This window comes from Empidonax traillii, unplaced genomic scaffold, assembly GCF_003031625.1.
Source record: "Empidonax traillii isolate 1590-97213 ecotype Southwest subspecies unplaced genomic scaffold, ASM303162v1 scaffold4:size3804566, whole genome shotgun sequence".
NCBI lineage: Eukaryota > Metazoa > Chordata > Aves > Passeriformes > Tyrannidae > Empidonax > Empidonax traillii.
The window spans coordinates 708,007-722,318 of record NW_020955197.1 but is presented as its reverse complement, the minus strand read 5'-3'; the positions used below and the strand labels follow the sequence as shown (position 1 = coordinate 722,318).

General features: G+C 35.6%; 1 long non-coding RNA gene across 2 annotated transcripts in view; it reads left to right on the top strand.

The window, feature by feature from the left end:
* LOC114073810 overlaps positions 1 to 14,312 on the top strand; it is a 93,695-nt gene that overhangs the window by 39,525 nt on the left and 39,858 nt on the right. The window contains exons 3-5 of one of the 2 annotated variants that reach the window (XR_003574396.1): positions 7,662 to 7,761; positions 12,092 to 12,198; positions 13,234 to 13,238. This is a non-coding gene — a long non-coding RNA (uncharacterized LOC114073810). The remainder of the gene's footprint in view (positions 1 to 7,661; positions 7,762 to 12,091; positions 12,199 to 13,233; positions 13,239 to 14,312) is intronic. The other variant, XR_003574397.1, reaches the window with a different exon arrangement.

Genomic DNA, 14,312 nt, shown 5'->3' with positions numbered 1-14,312 from the left:
ATAATTTTATAATTTTAGGGCTACAGTGTTTTAAACCTCAGCAAATATGATTGAAATAAGGTTTCCTTAAACTACTTTAAAGGTGCTCTTTCTTTAATATGGCTATTTGATAGATAAAATATTCCACTGGAATTTTAAACTGAAGCTTTCTTTTTATCTGTAAGAGTACTGTAAAGGCACAAAACCCCTTCTTCTGTAAAATCTGATGTAAGCCATGCATCTGTAGTCCTTTTCTGCAAAATTTAATCCACTCTCATTTGAAACAGAGCAAGACTCCTGCAAGCGTTTTGCATGTATTTTCTTTCGCCATTCTGGTTTCTTTTCAATCTGATCTTCATATAGGTTTTTTCTTTCTATCTTCCAATAAGCATTTTCTTCTCTGCCTGAGTCTCTGTGAAGCTCTTCTGCCTCTTTCTTCTGCACACCTTTTGACTTTCCCACCCCTTTCATTCAATTACTGGCAGATGATGTTTCTCTCAAGTTAATGAAGTATCTCTGTGTCTGGATCACTTGTGCTGTGAGGTTATACACTTACCTGTCACACCAGCCAAATATTCCAAATTGGTTCAGTTCCTTTAATGAACAACCCAGCATAAATAAGACAAAACCCTGCTCTTTTTTATGTGAATGAGAAAACTTGTATATTGCTGGAATCATTATTTAAAGATTTTTTCTAGTTGTGGCAAGGATCACAAGACCAAAATTACAGTGCATTTTATGTATGCTTAGCCATCATAGAAGCAGTAAAAGGCAAGACACGTTTACAACCCTGTAGAGTATAAAACTTCTCAAGATCACCTCGATCTGTGCATATGCATTCTAAAACTACCAAATATGGAGAATTTAAGGGCAGGCTAAATCATCTCAGCTCTTTACCATTCAGTTTCAATAAAAAGATACATATATCCAAGATTTATTAATCAGGTTTACCTATAAACAAATATGCACACTAGTTGGACATTATTGTCACCTTATTATAGTTTCAGGGTGTTGTTTATTGCTGTTTCTAAATTTGACTTAAATCCTGAAGTCATGTCTCAGAATTAACCGGTCTCTTTTTAAGATCTAAGAAACATCACTTTTGTTAGTATATACTTTGACTAAGTGAACACTTTTAATTTTTTTTTTTTTTTAATTTGAGTTATCTGAAATTGTATGCTAAAATAAAAATAATAAAAAAAAGAAATGAAAGGATCTGCTTTCAGAGGATTTCAGACCTCTGACCCGGTAGACAGTCAAATACAAAGTATGGGTAACCAGAAATCACAATAATTAGATGAACCAAATCTTTTCTTAAAAGTCCCAAGGTCCAGCTCAGGCTTGGTATCACACTACTGTTTTGATGGGATGCTATAATATTTTATTTTGCTTTATTTTCCCCCGTCACAAAAAAAAAAAAAAAAAAAAAAAGAGAGAAAAAAAGTGGAGTAAAAAGTCTTTAAAATAAAATAAATTAAAAAATTTGTTACCCATGTTTTTCTTACATTCACTACCCTTTCTTGACCAAAATAGTTAATTGCATTTTGTTTAGAATGTTGAGAATCAGTGTTTTGTCAGGGTCAAAATGCTCAAGAGTTTCAGAAATGCGTTTATCCTCAGAGGCCAAGTCAACCTCAGTATAAGCCAAAAACCTTTTAGGTTGATATATAATTTTTCTCAAAAGCAAGACATTCTTCTGAGGCATTATCACTCACATGGTGAGAGATGAAGAGAGACAACAGATGTTGCACTAGAATATGTAATTTGCCTTCTTTCAGCTTCTCTGACTCAGTTTCTGGCCCTTATTCTGTTGTATGAATAGGGATTAGGCATTTCTTCTTGGAAATAAAAGCATATTTTATAGACTTAGTTATGTATTTTGAAATAAAAATATAAGATTCCAACAATAAAGGAATACAGAATCATCCTGGCATGTTTCTGTAATAATTTGCTCTGCGGAAGCCATTATTATAGAACTGTACCAGGATCATGAATAATACCTTCACTGAAGATAACAGCAATAAGAAAATCACTATGTTAGAAAAAAAAAAAAAAACAAAAAAACATTTAGTCTAGGCCTCTGTTTTAAATGATTGTATATCTCACTTCAGCGGCACTATGCAGAATATTTCATCAGTGAGGTGAAAAAAATTATGCATACTAAATCAAACACAGCAAATCAGGAGGTTGTTGAAAGGCTATCTGCAAACTTCTAATTAAGAGAAGATGTTGAAAATAGAATGCAATGACTATGGAAAAGAGTTGAACTTGTCCCATTAAATACAGATTCTCTAAGACAGTTTTCAAATGCACTACGAAGGGCAACATGACATGGGGACGGCAGCTGCACCTGCTTACAGGGAAGATCCCTGAAAATTCTTTCCTGATATTTGGAAATACACATGTAAGGATCATTACAGGAGGGCAGTGTGGGATGAATAGCACCTACAGTGTGCCATTGTGAAGGTTTCCAGTGGTAACAGCAATCAGGCCCTTGTATTGTTTGTGATTTTTAGCCCACAGTATTGATCATAATTTTTCCCTGCTTGCCCTTGTGTCACCTTAAGAGCAGGCATGGGGCCAAATGAGTTTTACTTCACCTTTTTTACAATATTCTCAGGTAGAATGTTACAAAAAAATCCCTGACACTGAAGAATGGGGTTGTCACTGTTCTGTGTAACCATTTCTTTGTACAATACCATGGGGTTTTCTTTTTGGAGGATGAAAGGAAGAGTGCAACCTTCCTTTCCTAGATCAGAATAGTGACAGTGATGACATGAAGCTTAGCAGTGTTGTTTTTTTGCACTTTTTACTCTTCTGTTTGGGAGTTCTCTTTGCAAACCTGCAGATCCAGGGATGATATCAATCCAAGTACTGGACTTCATATCAAGACTTCTCTGTTGTTTCATGTATGACAGAACTGATTGATTTAATTGTTTTTAATTAACAGAGTAATATTTTCAAACTATTTTTCATAGTGTTCTGTGAGAAACTAATTTTCAAAATTACACAAAGTGTTCAAGACAAAAAAATTTCTTCAATAATGGACAGGTAGGGTTTGATTAGGGCTTTTTATTCACAATCACCTTCTATAAAGCAGTATTTTGCACAGAGAAACGTAATACAATGGATTACTCTCAGACATTTGTACTTTTATGCAAATGCTTTTTATTCTGATTCAATACTTAGGTTGCACAGTGTGCAGTATTATCTTGATTTTGTTAGGTCTTGTTATCACTTACTGCTTCTTAATTCGTGAGACTAAGTGTTTTCAGGACAGATGTTTTTTCCGGACAAACATTCATTTGCAAAAGTACCAACCTTAACAATTTTGGTACTTCCACCTCAAGGTAAAAAAGACTTTCTTACCTGCATTTTTGCCAATCACACTGACATTAATGGATAAAAGTTTTTTCTTAAAATAATATTTGTTTTTTTCTTTATGCTGTTCTATTGCTCTGGTTCTATTCAGTTCCAGAGAAATTAAAGATGGTGAAGACTTAATAGGTTACCTAATGTTTTTCTATTCCACTGAAGGATTGTTCCTTAAAGTGTTTTCTCTTGAAAAGAACAGGAAGTCCACTATGTCCCCTGGGAAACTTTTATACAGTCTAATAGAATTCACCATTGGAAACGTTTTCACTTTGTTCAGTTCATATTTTCCTTTCCCTCATTTCATTCATTTCATCATCCTCACTTCTATTTAATGACAATAATCTGACAATCAGACTGTATTGTCCTTCCAGATACATTACCAAACATTTAGAACCGGCAGTCATTCCGCAGTCATTAATAATATGCAGTGGCCTACAAGTGATGAAAATTTAGTCTCCAAAAGCAATTCTGCAAGATGCTGGGTGCATCCTGCTAAGTGCTGCACAGCCCTCAAATTCATCACCTTGTGGTTAAATTCAAGGCTCTCATCTTTGTATTCAAACTTTATTTGACCTAGACATTTGACCTGCTTCTGCCCTCTCTTTTCTACTAATGGTGTTACCCTTGGTGGTCTGCTCGCCTCCTCCCCTCCTTGTCTGTGTCGTTTTAACTCCTCCTCTCCATTCACATCTTCAGCAAACTGAACCAGGGAAGATTCACCTTCTTCTTAGCAGGACCTCTGCCTAAACTCCAGTTTTGGCTTTAAAATTAAAGCAATTCATGTGATATTTCTGAATGTTTGGAAGTATATTTATTTTACAAATTACAAATATTGAAATAATCAGCCCTAAGGTAAACTTACTTTCTCTAAATAACTGGAGTTACTTAGCTTTTGCCATGAGGTTTGCACCTCTGCTCTCATTTCATCGTGTTATCAAACTCATCTTGAGATTGTAGTAACAGTGAATTTCTCTGGGGAAAAAAAATGTTTGCTTGGGAAGTACAATGTCTAAGAAAGCTAAAAAAGAGTTAAGAATAATTTAATAAAGTTAAAAAATACCTAAAAAGTTATAATTTTTAATTTAAAAATCCTAAAGTTTAAAAAATTAAATTCAAGAAAATTTAATGCTTAAAAAAATAAAAAGTTATAAAGAAACTATGTATTCTTAGTAGTAAAACAATGATAGTAGTAGTAGTTTGATCCTGAAATTTCAATACAGAAAAGAAAATCTGCGATTTTCAATATGGTTTGTACTTGGACATCAGATGTGGGTTGGGCCTCAAGTAGATTAAGAAATAGAGGGTAATTGGAGGAAGATTTAATTTTTGGGCATAGCTAAACTTTTTTGAGTGAAAGAAGTAGCAGGAATTTCCCTGTATGTGCAAATACTTCTCACTTGAAAAAATAGATGCAAAGAATGGTTTAGGATGCTGAAGCCTAGTGATGACTAACCTGTTTGAAATGAATGACAGAAGTATTTGCAATCAGTCTAGATGAAGTTTTGAACTGCATCTGTAAATTAATAGTTATTTGCTCAAGTGTTATGGGCAACTTTTTAAAACTTTGTCAAAGCTGTTTGTTAGCTAAGTGTAGATCTATAGCTCTCTATTGAAAGTATCCTCAGAGTTCCCAGGCTGATGTGCGTATTTAGTCTGAATGTACTCACATGTGCTGCAAAGTGTTATTTGAGGAGAGCAAGGCAGAAAAATTAATCATGGTGTATCCATCCAGTGATGCTGGATTAAATGAATGATTGGGGAAGTTCATTCAAGAACCATTTTAATTTGAGTTAGCAGAAAAAAAAAACATCTTTTCCCCATGTTCTTTCTGATCTTGCATGAAAACAAATATAGAAAGAGCATCTTCTCCTAGTTTTAGCCCTAGTTCTGTTGATATCTTTTATTATCTTCTCCTTTGGGAACTGTCTTGGTTTTATTTTTCATTTGACCTGACATAAGTATCTCTCAATTTTACAAGAAGACATTTATTTCACTGATATCTAAATTTTCTTCCACTATTTGCCTCAGGCCCGACTTGTATTATCTAAGGGCAGAGGCCCAGGCACCCTCATGGGTCCCCCAACATTTTAAATTATCATCACTTAAGAGTTTTGCACAAGAGTCTTCTGTTCTTAAATGGGGAAAGAATTTGTATCACAGTTATTTGTACACCAAAATTCTTCAGAACCCTTAGCCAATGAAAAAAATGGAAACAAAAAATACAATTGTGTTTTTTATTTGGCTAGTGAAAACAAAGTATTTTTAAAAATATTTCATTCTTTTAAAAATCTTGTGATTTGATATTTTGGGCAAATCTACCCACTCATAAGTCAGTCTCCAACAAAATCATGATTATTGAAAGTCAGTTTGGTAAAATTGTGCAGCTTAATGCCTTTGCTACTTATCTTTCCCTCTTCTCTGAGCTACAGAAAATTGATACCAAAACTTTCCTCTATGAACTTACTTCTAGTTGAAATGATATCCTTGTGCATGGAATAGAGAAACTCTCTTGCTGTCATTCCTAACTACCTTAATACCTTTCTACAAAATCTTAATTGAGAAGAAGAAATTGTACTCCTTCATTTATTCCAAACTTGATACTGTTTCTTTGAAAAATGAGAAGCATAGGAAAAAGAGAGAAAATTCTGTGTGCACACATGCTCTCATACATCTGGCCATCACATTGCCAGATGACAACCACATATTTTTGCTTCTCTCATATACATTTTTAGTTGTGTTTCTTCACTTGCTTGTTTGACTACTAAGCTACATCCAGTCACCAGGTTCTTGTGGGAATGAGTCTATACAGAATTCAGACCCTTCACACAGGAGTTCATTGTTCATCACTGAAGAGTGGCTCTGCTCCAGACTGTTGCCCCCCCCTTGGAAGGGGCCAGTCTTTCTCTTTATCTGATTAAACATTGATTGCTTTTTTATTGGAGTCCAGTGAGTAGATCAGAATAAGGGCTGATTTGTCAACTGAGGAATCCTGCAAACAATTGCAAAACCCGTGTCTCCATTTGCAATGGACTCCGTGCTGGGAAAATTTGTGTGACTTAAGAACGTATTTGCATGAAATCAAAATTTGAATTTTAAGCTTATAAGCCTTGAAGTACTGGATAAATAGGAAAACCTCTGAGTATTATGCAACTGATGGTGACTTTCGTGCAATTCATTGTTATGCTTGGGTTTTTTTAAACCAGCAGAATGCTAGAACCTGAATTTTGTTCTGAACAAAGACATTTCTGGTAAAGTAATGCAACTGACTGCTCGCTTGGGTGTTTAATGTAATGCTCACTTGTGCAGAAGTATGCCAGCTGGTGATACATAAAAACCACATCTGGTATCACCTATCTCTTACCTCAGTCACTGACATGGCCCAGCTTTACTTAGTTTAAGAAATATGAGCATTGCTTGACTGTAGATAAGTACACATCCTTGTATCACTGAACAGAGTTATTCTACCCCAGTGTTTACAACTTTCATAATTTTATGCTGATTTCCTTGGTACTATCTGTTTTTCTACAAGACCTTCTGGTATATTTTAAACTCTTCTTATACAATCTTTTATTTTAACATTATTTTCAACTTGGCGGTATTTTGCTACTGAAGTTTTGAGGTAGCAAACTCATAGTTGAGACTTTTTAGTCAATCTTCTATTCTGCATGGAATAGATACAGTACTTTTCAAGCCTGTGATTTGATGATATTCAGCGGGAAGTCAAAGATAGCAGAGCTTGGTTGTTTTTTCTTTTCTGGCAAATTGCTTTGAAAATTTTAGCACAGCTTTCTTGTCCATTATCGTCCATATTTCCAGAAATGATAAGCACTCACTCTTTCTGCTGAAATAAATGAAAACCCATAGGGCTTCTACAAACCAGATTTTCAATATGAATACATTAATGCTTGGTTTGGTTTTTTTTTTTCTTATAGTAATTATCCGTGCTTCATGTTATTTTGCTGTTAGTATTACTGTAGAGATAATAGTAAAAAAAATAAGACTGGTCATCTCGCTAGGAGTTGAGGTTTTATTTTCAGGTTTTTTTTTTCCTTCGGTTTTCAGAGCAAGCAGACAAATGAAGCTGCAGAAAGTGGCATAGGTGCCTGAGGGGATTATTTGTAATACTGTTTCCAGTGCCATCTTGAAAATGCATTTTGGAAAGTTGGAATGAAAAAGAGGGATGTTTTGACACATGATCTGAGAGGAAAAACAAAAACGTTTAAAATGAAAGTCCAAGTTGATAACTCAGTGAAATTGCTGGAAGGGGTTGTTTTGTTGATAAAAGTCGCGTGACACTTTTTGGCCAGGAAGGCAATTCTTGGCACAGATGCTGCCCACAGCAAGCTGCAGTAGTGGGACTGGAATAACTGCTGCATCACTAACACCTGTGAGCATCACCTGGGACAGGTGAGCTCAGGTGGGGGTTGAGGGTGGGGGCCCAGGGGTTGGGGGGCAAAGGAGGGGTGCTGGGTGGTAGTGCCTGGCATCACATGCCGCTGAGGGATGGGTTGTTGGGAAAGGTCATTAATAAGCTCGCAGAGAGGGAATGGTAGTGCCTATGCACAGAAGGAGAGCAAATAAAGGGTACACCAAGTCAGGGAGCGCAAGAGTAACTGTTTCGAGCAGAGTGATGAGGAGGATATGTGGTGAGTGACAGCCGGGTCTCCTGGGTAACAGGACTCACCAGGAGCCGAATTGCTGCAAGGCGGTAGAGACGTGAATAGGAGACGGGGAGCTCAGCAAGGGCCTGAGGCTGCTGTCAGAGCATGAACGAGCTCTGAAGGAGGTTCAGCATCTGCAGCAGCAGGGTGCTGACATACAGGAGGATGCTGAAGGGGCCTTTGCCCTGAGGATGGAGATGTGAGTCATGTAACTCTCTCCTGAACCTGCTGGTGCTGGAGTGACCCTTGTTAAGCAGCCTGAACAGGGTTCTTTTAACATTCCTACTGAAACAGGAAAGTTGTTTCCTTTGGAATGCAAAATATTAATTTTTTAAAATTTATTTTTAAATCAGTCTTAACATCTACAAACCTTAATTTCAAATAATTACTCTTCCAGCTCGTATATAATTTCTATGTTGCTAGGATCTGTAACTCAGCACTTGCAGCTAAAACTGTTAATGAAATAAAGTCTTTTTGGGTGACCTTAATCAAGTTCTAAAAATTGTTTTCATATTTAGTCAAAAAACTTTATAAACACTTTATAAAAGCCTCACAATCTAAGGGAAAAATATTGGTTTTCACTACACTGTGTTTTCCGAAGTTTGAAATTCTAATAAGAATTTAACTTTTGAAGAAATTGATTTTTATTGTCCACGGTAAAATCATTAGAAACTTAATTTTCTTCATTCAGTATATAGCAGGAGAATCATATATGCATGTTATAAAAATTTAGCGATCCCTTAAATGTTGCTAATAAGTGGAATAAGTCTTTTTGTGTGTAACATTCTCTCCTTTACATGAGAGAAAAACTGTAGTATTTTGGAATCTAGCATATACCCAGCAAATACACACATATATATATATATAAACATGTATACAGATACACATTACATTTATGTATTCAAACATAAAAAGGCAGCTTTCACATTTTTTAATCCCATGTATCTTCTGAGCTAGTGAATGCACTCAATTTCTCTCTCTTTTTCTCTCTCTCTCTCTCTGTACCCACCTTCCCCTTTAGTTGTAGCAGAGACAATGAACCCAAATCAGCTCTGTTGTCTTGGTTATATGATTTAAGTCATCAGACTAAAGACTAGGAGTAAGATCATATAAATGAAAAGAAAAAAATCCAACAAAAGAACAGCTATAAGAAATTGAGACAAAACTGTTCCTTCTTGTGCATCAAAAATATGTCACTTTCCATTTTGCAAATACTTATGCGTGCAAGAATCTCCTTCAGGGTATTTAGATGACTCGCATGCATAATATTACACACGGCAGCATCGAGGTCTTGTTTGTTGAGTTCCTCTTAGAAGGTCTTTTAGTCATGTGAAAAATGTGTTTCACTATAGATAGCCCTTGCCCAGGTGTAATCCCATCACAGCTCAGCCTGAAGGAGCAGTTGCTCCAAAGAGATAATAACTTATTTTTAAGACTAGGATACTGGAACATGTTTGTCCTTTAAGAAGGACAAACATAACAAAGTAAGAGAATACTACATTAGTGATATAACCTGTACTTCTAAACCATTATACAATGAGGGACTTAGTTTGGGATGCTCCTGTTGAGTGGTCCCTTTAATTTAAAGTATAGATGGCTGCTTCTCATTTTGTGTGACAGATCATGAGGAATGCAGTCTTATTCTCTTGATATTATTTGCAATGACTTTACTAAGAAATCAAGTAAAATTGAGTAAAGAGCTTCTTTGTTTGTTTGTTTAATGAGTTGCTACAGAAGAAGATTTGAAATGCTTTGTGTCTAAATTGCTTTTGAAGGTCCCACTCCTGTAAACACTCTGGTTCCAACAGTGGCAGGTTTCTGTGCTCCCATACTGAATCGAGGGGCGTTCTGCATGGATTTACTTCCCTGCCCCTGTGCTAATGTTTGCTGGCTCAGGGCAGAATGCCCATGCTTAACTTCACGTGCATTAGTCATGCCATTGAACTCAAATGGGGGAGGTGACCTTAGGAGGCAGCTTACATCAGGGATGCACAAGGCATTATTCTTACGGCAGTTCTGCAAACACAGGCAACAAACCTGTCTTGCATTGCAGCCTCACACAACCAGAAAGACAAAGCAAATGGGTAAGAAACTTTAATCTAATATGAAGGTAAATTTATAAGGTGAAGGATAAGCAGCTCTTGAATGTGTAATGCAGCTTTGGGATATGATTCATTTTTAAAGGTAAAAAAAGAAAACAAACCAACAACTAGTATGTTTTGAATATGATCAGAAAAGCATTTCTGAGAAATATTTTCTACAAAAAATGTTGTATTTTATGTCATTACATACTTGTAAAATGCTAACTGAATTCACTTCAGAGAATGACAATATCTGGAGAATAAAGGTAGTGAATGTCCTCACCTATACTACATTTACTTATATTTGAAATTTGAAAAAAGGTATTTTACATAGCTTCATTGAATGTCTTGAGGTTATGAATAGCACTGGCTTGAAGTTGTAAATGATAAATGTTTTTCCATCTCTCTTCTCTTTAGACAGTCTGAACTTTGTTACAACTTCAGAATGGCAGCTTGTGCTAAGCATAGTCATAAAGTAATTCAGCACTGGTTGTATCAGAAATGTATTTCTTTACCCAGATGTAAAACATACAATCATTATGCTAGGGGAATATTCTCATGTAATATTACAATTATTATCCTGAGAATTTTACCTATTGAATGTTGGAAATATGTACTCTTCCACATCACTTAGATTAAGGTGCACTCTAAAAATAATTTTTCTCAACCCTAAATTTCCTTGCACATTTACATCTCTGTAGTATGTCTTTCTAACACTCTGTACTGGGACACTGCATGCAGCTACATTCCAGTAGCCTGCTTCCTTTTATAGTTACCTGATGTGTTTCGGAGTGTGTCTTGATGCAATTTCTGCTTTATGTGTGTGGGATGGACAAAGTCAAATTTGGAAAGGAGATTCGATGCCATCAGATGGATGTATGACCAGGAGCTGGGTTCCTACATACCTGAATCAAAGTCTCCGTTCCTTTTATCCAGTTCTGCAGGGACTACCTGCTGATATATTTGGCCTAGTGATAAAGACAAATAAGCCTTATGTTCATCTTTAGCTCCACTCTCACTAGGATAAGTATCTAAATATTGTCAAGCCAATGGCTTGACCTGCCCTGTCCAGGCTGCCCAAAGGTGTGAGTCAGCATCTTCACTGGCAAGCATCACCCTGAGCGTGATGCTTTCTGGTGAAGCAATGAGATTATTTCAGACAAAAATCTCCCTCCAACCTGTTACCTGGGCCATAGAAATAATCGAAGAAACCCGAGCTCAAATACAGTGTCAAGATTAATGGGACAGTTTCAGAGTAGTCCAGATTGCTTGTACCTGTGCACTTGAAAAAGAGTTTATTCTGGTCTTTCTGGTTAGATACCAAAGATAGTTTGGAACTTCAGCTAATAAAATGGTAGCAAGCTGAGCTAAACAGATGCTGCTCAATTCTGAAAAATTATCTTACGAATTTCTCATGCTCTAAGCTGTTTCTTGTTCAGCAAATATTTTTCTAGAAGAGATTCCTTGTGTGAACGTCCACTAATAGCAATACCTATTATATAGTGCTTTAAAACAGTACATCTGCTTTGAGGTAAAAGGTCTCACAATCAGTCACTGTGGCAAAGATTAAGTTATGTTTTTATTCCCTTTTCACAGTCATAGAGGTATACACAGAGGTAAAGTTTGTTTAGAGGTCAAGTACAAGATATTATCAGAACTAGGGTTAAAACTAGGGATTTTACAATGCTGTTCATTTTCTTAGAGCATTTGCTATTTCTATTTCATTTGTCCTTTAATACAAAATAAATTAATTACAACAAGAATGTTAAAAAGCAAAGTATCTGAAACATTATTTTGTACTTATTTCTGGGTCATGTTACCTGCAAAATTAATGATTCATCCTGATGGAGGAGCACACATCTGTATCAGTGTATTCCACATAGAATCAGAGAAAGGAGGTTTTGTTATTTAGAGTTTGATTAAGAGTAAAAAAAAAAAAATAATAAGCTTCAGAGTAAACATTTTTCTAATATACTTACTAATTCTATGTTTCAGAGTAGTGTATGGCTAGTGACTTTTCTTCCTGAGGAGAATGGCTGAGATGTCTGTTTGGAGTTATTCCTGGAATTAGACCAGCACGAGGTCTCCTCTACCAGTCAGAGGTAATATTGCTAAAAGGCAAGAAATCTGAAGTTATATATGTCCAATTGTCTGTGCACTGATAATATCAACCCTGGAAAAAGTTCCATCTGCCTGGTGCCAAAGGAAAGAGTCAGAAGAATGGGTAAACCTGGGTAACATCCATCTCTTCTGAGGCATATTTAGTTGGTGGAGACAAAAGCTTCTTTGGGTAATGGGTAGGTTTTATTAACAGTGATAGCCCAGATTTCTGCCACAACTTATTGAAGGTTAACTATTTATTTACCTAACAATACACAGCATAATGGCAAATACAAGAATGTTGTTATTTTTTGTTAGTTTGTAGAGCCTTTATAACCTCAGAGACTCCACTAGAGGAAAATCAGGCAACTTAATATGAGAATGTGGACAGTTAGTTAATATATATAGTTAGTGGTATATTAGTGCTCAGGCCTAAGCCTTCTGCTAGAAAAAAAACATTCAAATTTTGCTTTTCTTTTATCTAGTGCTCAGCAGAAAAGGTTTCAGTAGCAATTATTTTCTGTCAAAGTGAGCCTGACATAATGTGAGGGCAGAATCACCCCCAGTAGGATCTACACACATAAGTAGGAAAAATACAATTTGCCAGGTGATATGCATGGAAACTAATTTCCTTGCTAAGGAATGATCTTTTGAAACGTTTTTGGTTGGTTTTGTTTGTTTGGTTTTGTTTAGGGTTTGTTTGTTTTTGTTGGTTTGATTTTGTTTGTTTGGTTGGTTGGTTGGTTGGATGGATTTTAAATGGTGATAGCTAAAAAGCAGCAGAAAATATGCACAGGTCTGAGATATACCTGTCTCATTCTGCATTATTGAGGTTACATAAACTGTATCTGCTCTCTTCACTTTGGATAGTAGTCTGGCCTTGGAAAGATTGAATTATTATGTAATATCTTCCTCTAATTGTTTCTCCCTCTAGAGTATTTAAAAATTGGGTTGTGTTGACAACAGTAAACGATAAAGAATGATGAGATATCTGTAGTACAAAATAAAATATTGCTTCTGCTAATAATTTTAACAAGATCAAGTCAGTATGATTTTAATGATTTTATAGGTACATTGTTCTTCTGCCACCTTTTTTTGGGAGGTGAAATAAATTGCCAACATTCCTGTTGTTTATGTAACCCGAAAAACCTGCATCAAGACACTCAAATTATTATCAGATAGCAAATTGAAATATCATTAAACATATTGCAAACAATATCCTTCATGTTCAGAAATCCCATTTATTTCAAACACATGACCTAATTTCAGAGGGAGCTCTATAAACAGGGAGTTGAAAATCTAGGCTCTGAATAATAAAAAATCCTCATTCCAAAAATAGAGAGGAAAAGAAACAAGCCCATTTTAAGGAAAAGTTTGAATAAAAGCATTTTTCACACATTTGTCAGTCATTTCTTTCAGTTAGCAAAACTCATGTTTACACAAGTTAATAAATGCTTTATGTACTAGGATACACTTGTAAGATTTATAGGTATCTAAACATCTCTCAAAAACTCTCTTAAATTTGCTCAGTTTCTTAATAACTGCCTCAATTGCATACCTCCTGTCAAAATGTGTCACAATACATATATATATATATATACAGTTCTCATTAAGAGGAAATATGCATATACTTATGTATGTATTTAAATACATGTATATGTATGCACATCCCCCTCTAATTTCTAGTGGTCTCTAATTCCAGAAGTAAGTGAAATATTTATGCTGTTGAGGGGCATTCTTAAAATGTCCATTATTCTGTAATACAAGTGCCAATTTCCTAATTGATTTAAGAAATATTTTATTAATTTGAAGTGCAACAAAACACTTCATCTCTCCACAGTTTTAAATTGTATCTCCAATCTGTGAAACCATTAATAAGATAGTAGACTGATTTTAATGTTGCTCACCTTGGTCTTTTCTTAGGTATATAGAATCATAGAATCATAGAATCATAGAATCATAGAATAGATTGGGTTGGAAAAGACCTCCAAGATCATCAAGTCCAACCCCTGATCCAACTCCAATTACTATATCATGGCACTAAGGGCCACATCCAATCTCTGCTTAAAAACCTCCAGGGATGGTGAATCCACCACCTCTCTGGGTAGGCTGTTCC